Here is a 6,000-nt window from a genome sequence, read left to right as displayed (position 1 = left end):
AGAAGGAAGAGAAGAAGAAGAAGAAGGGAACGAAGAAGAAGAAGAAGAAGGAGAATAAAAAGAAAGAGGTAACGGCGTATCCCCGCGTGAATGAGATAACGCTAGGTAACCGTAAGTATGTTGCTCCTAATGATTATTGTGATAATGAATCTGAATACGATGATCTTCCTATGCCCTTTACATACATTAGCAATCATGATTTGAATGAACACACTACTTTTGATATTGCAAATCTCTCGAAACTAATTCTGAAAATGATGATAATAATTGCCATAGTGTCAGTGCTATCCATGCTTCCTCCCATAATAATATAGAAAGCTGTAAGCTTGGGGAAGAGGTGTTTGAAAATCCTTTTGCTACTGATCATTATGTGTTTGATACATCTCCTTCTAATAACAATGATGGTATGGTCATAGATAAACCGACTGTGAAAGATAACTATTCTATTTCTTATGATGACATCACGTGCCTCCGATCTTTGATGATTATTATAAAGAATGCTATGATATAGGTTATAATTATCCTTATGAAACTTGTCATAGTCATGATTGGATTACCAAAAACAATTCTTTTAATATGCAACTTGTTTACCATGTTCAAATTCTTGATAATAATCTTGCTCCAATTACTATTAATGAGAATAACTCTTCTTATGCCAAAATTAATGATACTTCTATGCATATGAACCATGATAAGAATGTTTTAAGTGATGGGTATATTGTGGATTTCATCAATGATGCTACTGAAAGTTATTATGAGAGAGGGAAATATGGTTATATGCATCTTAATAATATTAAGTTTCCCCTCTTTATGTTGAGAATCTTGAAGTTACTCGTGTTTTATCCTCTTATGCTTGTCACTTTGTTCTTCATGAATTCATTTGTGTACAAGATTCCTCTTCATAGAAAGCATGTTAGACTTAAATTTGTTTTGAATTTGCCTCTTGAAGCTCTCTTTTGCTTCAAATACTATTTCCCGCGAATGGATTATTAAAACTGCTGAGCCCATCTTAATGGCTATAAAGAAAGAACTTCTTGGGAGATAACCCATGTGTTATTTTGCTACAGTACTTTGTTTTATTTTTGTGTCTTGGAAGTTGTTTACTACTGTAGCAACCTCTCCTTATCTTAGTTTTGTGTTTTGTTGTGCCAAGTGAAGCCTCTAATCGAAGGTTGATACTAGATTTGGATTTCTGCGCAGAAACAGATTTCTATCTGTCACGAATCTGGGATTTTCTCTCTGTAGAAAAATCATAAAAATATGCCAATTTACGTGCGTATTCCTCAGATATGTACGCAACTTTCATTAGTTTTGAGTTTTCTGATCTGAGCAACGGAAGTATTTATTAGAAATTCGTCTTTACGGACTGTTCTGTTTTGACAGATTCTGCCTTTTATTTCGCATTGCTTCTTTTGCTATGTGGGATGGATTTCTTTGTTCCATTAAACTCCAGTAGCTTTGAGCAATGTCCAGAAGTGTTAAGAATGATTGTGTCACCTCTGAACATGTGATTTTTTGATTATGTACTAACCCCTCTAATGAAGTTTATGAGAAGTTTGGTGTGAAGGAAGTTTTCAAGGGTCAAGAGAGGAGGATGATATACTATGATCAAGGAGAGTGAAAGCTCTAAGCTTGGGGATGCCCCGGTGGTTCACCCCTGCATATATCAAGAAGACTCAAGCGTCTAAGCTTGGGGATGCCCAAGGCATCCCCTTCTTCATCGACAAATTATCAGGTTCCTTCTCTTGAAACTATATTTTTATTCGGTCACATCTTATGTGCTTTACTTGGAGCGTCTGTATGCTTTTGTTTTTGTTTGTGTTTGAATAAATGCTTGTGTGGGAGAGAGACACGCTCCGCTGGTTCGTATGAACACATGTGTTCTTAGCTCATAATATTCATGGCGAAGGTTGAAACTGCTTCGTTAAATTATTATATGGTTGGAATTGGAAAATGCTACATGTAGAAATTGGTGTGATGTCTTAAATAATGTGATACTTGGCAATTGTTGTGCTCTTGTTTAAGCTCTTGCATCATATACCTTGCACCCATTAGTGAGGAAATACATAGAGCTTGTTAAAATTTGGGTTTGCATGAGTGGTTTCTCTAGAGTCTAGATATTTTCTAGTAAGATGTTTGAACAACAAGGAAGACGATGTATAGTCTTATAATGCTTGTAATATGTCTTTTATGTGAGTTTTGCTGTACCGGTTTATACTTGTGTTTGCTTCAAACAACCTTGCTAGCCTAAGCCTTGTATCGAGAGGGAATACTTCTCATGCATCCAAAATCCTTGAGCCAACCACTATGCCATTTATGTCCACCATACCTACCTACTATGTGGTATTTCTTGCCATTCCAAAGTAAATTGCTTGAGTGCTACCTTTAAACAATTCAAAATTTATCACCTCTGATTTGTGTCAATGTTTTATAGCTCATGAGGAAGTATGTGGTGTTTAGCTTTCAACCTTGTCATTTACTTTTGACGGACTCTCATATGGACTAGTGGCACATCCGCTTATCCAATAATTTTGCAAAAAGAGCTGGCAATGGGATTCCCAGTCCCAAATTAATTAACAAAAATAGACACTCCTCCATGGTATGTGATTGTTGGACGGCACCCGAAGGATTCGGTTAGCCATGGCTTGTGTAAGCAAAGGTTGGGAGGAGTGTCATCATAATAAAACTAAAATAAAAAGGCACTCCTTCATGGTATGAGATTGTTGGCAGGCACCCGAGGATTCGGTTAGCCATGGTTTGTGAAAGAAAGGTTGGAAGGAGTGCCACCCAAAAATAAAATAATTCATGGGAGCCGCTCTTGGAAGTCCGGTTGGCGAGGTAGTTAGTGTACCCATTACCATTCGTTGACAACAACAAACACCTCTCAAAACTTTACTTTTTATGCTCTCTATATGTTTTCAAAACCAAAGCTCTAGCACAAATATAGCAATCGATGCTTTCCTCTTTGAAGGACCATTCTTTTACTTTTATTGTTGAGTCAGTTCACCTATCTCTCTCCACCTCAAGAAGCAAACATTTGTGTGAACTGTGCATTGATTCTTATATACTTGCTTATTGCACTTGTTATATTGCTTTGCATTGACAACTATCCCTGAGATATACATGTTACAAGTTGAAAGCAACCGCTGAAACTTAATCTTCAATAGTGTTGCTTCAATACCTTTACTAAGAATTTATTGCTTTATGAGTAACTCTTATGCAAGACTTATTGATGCTTGTCTTGAAAGTACTATTCATGAAAAGTCTTTGCTATATGATTCAATTGTTTACTCATTGCATTTACATTGTTTCGAATCGCTGCATTCATCTCATATGCTTTACAATGGTATGATTAAGATTATGTTGGTAGCATGTCACCTCAGAAATTATCTTTTATCGTTTACCTACTCAAGGACGAGTAGGAACTAAGCTTGGGGATGCTGATACGTCTCCAACGTATCTATAATTTCCGATGTTCCATGCTTGTTTTATGACAATACCAACGTGTTTTGTTCACACTTTATATCATTTTTATGCGTTTTCCGGAACTAACCTATTGACGAGATGCCGAGAGGCCAGCTTCTGTTTTCTCGCTGTTTTTGGTTTCAGAAATCCTAGTAACGAAATATTCTCGGAATCGGACGAAATCAACGCCCAGGTTCCTATTTTTCCCGGAACCATCCAGAACACACGAGAAGGGCCAGAGAAGGGGGATAGGGCCGCCAGACCACACCCCGGCGCGGCCAGGGGGGGCGCGCCCCCCTATGGTCTAGGCAGCCCAGGCCCCCTCCGACTCCGACTCTTCGCCTATTTAAGCCGTCGTGACCTAAAACCTCGACACGATTGGCGAAAACCACAGAAACCTTCCAGAGCCGCCGCCATCGCGACGCCAAGATCTGGGGGACAGGAGTCTCTGTTCCGGCACCCTGCCGGAGCGGGGAAGTGCCCCCGGAAGGCTTCTCCATCGACACCGCTGCCATCTCCACCGCCATCTTCATCACCGCTGCTGCTCCCATGAGGAGGGAGTAGTTCTCCATCGAGGCTCGGGGCTGTACCGGTAGCTATGTGGTTAATCTCTCTCCTATGTACCTCAATACAATGATCTCATGAGCTGCTTTACATGATTGAGATTCATATGAGTTTTGTATCACTACTATCTATGTGCTACTCTAGCAAAGTTATTAAAGTAGTTCTATTCCTCCTGCACGTGTGTAAAGGTGACAGTGTGTGCACCGTGTTAGTACTTGGTTTATGCTATGATCATGATCTCTTGTAGATTTCGAAGTTAACTATTGCTATGATAATATTGATGTGATCTATTCCTCCTACATATGCATGAAGGTGACAGTGTGCATGCTATGTTAGTACTTGGTTTAGTCTTTTGATCTATCTTACACTATAAAGTTACTAAAATATGAACATTAATTGTGGAGCTTGTTAACTCCGGCATTGAGGGTTCGTGTAATCCTACGCAATGTGTTCATCATCCAACAAAAGTGTAGAGTATGCATTTATCTATTCTGTTATGTGATCAATGTTGAGAGTGTACACTAGTGAAAGTGTAATCCCTAGGCCTTGTTCTTAAATACTGCTATCGCTACTTGTTTACTACTGCTGCAATACTACCACCATCAACTACACGCCAGCAAGCTATTTTCTGGCACCGTTGCTACTGCTCATATATATTCATACCACCTGTATTTCACTATCTCTTCGCCGAACTAGTGCACCTATTAGGTGTGTTGGGGACACAAGAGACTTCTTGCTTTGTGGTTGCAGGGTTGCATGAGAGGGATATCTTTGACCTCTTCCTCCCTGAGTTCGATAAACCTTGGGTGATCCACTTAAGGGAAAACTTGCTGTTGTTCTACAAACCTCTGCTCTTGGAGGCCCAACACTGTCTACAGGAAAGGAGGGGGAACGTAGACATCACTAGTTTTACTTTATTTGCTATCTTGTTTGCTATATCAAAAACACAAAAAAATTAGTTACTTGCATTTACTTTATCTAGTTTGCTTTAGTTACTACTGCTGAAATGAGTAATCCTGAAGTTGAAGTTCGTTCATTTAAGTAACAAGGGGGAGAATGTTTAAAAGATGCTTGGTATAGAATCAGTGATGCCCATAATAGGTGCACTAAGAAACACTCCACCACTATCCTACTCAGGAATTTTTATGTTGGTATCTCTAGCTGGAATAGATATGTTCTTGATTGTCTCGCGGGAGGTAATTTCCTAGGCGCTCCCGCTTTAGAAGCTAGTTGCATTATTGAGAGTTTATTTGGAACACCACCTGTTAATGAAACTAAAATTGAAATCTCTCTTGAGGATGTTATGAAATATTGGAAACCTTAGAGAAAATTTTTCCAAGTATTGAAGCTAAATTGGAAATATTACTTGATAAAACTGATGAACTTGATAAATCCTTAGGAGGAATTGATGAAAGAATTAGTGTCCTAGGAACTAGTGCTGTCCATGATGATCAAATCAATAGGATTGACGAACTTGAAAAAGCTATGGGAACCTTGGGTTCAACATTTTCTTCTCTTAAATATAAGGAGAAAGCTTATGTGGGTAAGGAGCAAAAGTTTATGTATGTCTCTAAAGTGCCTAGACCAAAGAAGTATTATTATAGGCCTAAAATTGACAAAGCCCTTAGTACCACTATGGATGGGGGAGCTCATGATAACGATGCACCACCCTTCGATAATACTTGATACACACTTTCTGCGCCTAGCTGAAAGGCGTTAAAGAAAAGCGCTTATGGGAGACAACCCATGTTTTTACCTACAGTACTTTGTTTTTATTTTGTGTCTTGGAAGTTTTTTACTACTGTAGCAACCTCTCCTTATCTTAGTTTTGTGTTTTGTTGTGCCAAGTAAAGTCTTTGATAGAAAAGTTCATACTAGATTTGGATTACTGCGCAGTTTCAGATTTCTTTGCTGTCACGAATTCCGACCTGCCTCTCTGTAGGTAGCTCAGAAAAATATGCCAATTTACGT

Source organism: Lolium perenne, chromosome 4 (genome assembly GCF_019359855.2).
Source record: "Lolium perenne isolate Kyuss_39 chromosome 4, Kyuss_2.0, whole genome shotgun sequence".
Lineage (NCBI taxonomy): Eukaryota > Viridiplantae > Streptophyta > Magnoliopsida > Poales > Poaceae > Lolium > Lolium perenne.
The sequence above is the reverse complement of the archived record's forward strand: the minus strand, read 5'-3'. Positions refer to the sequence as shown.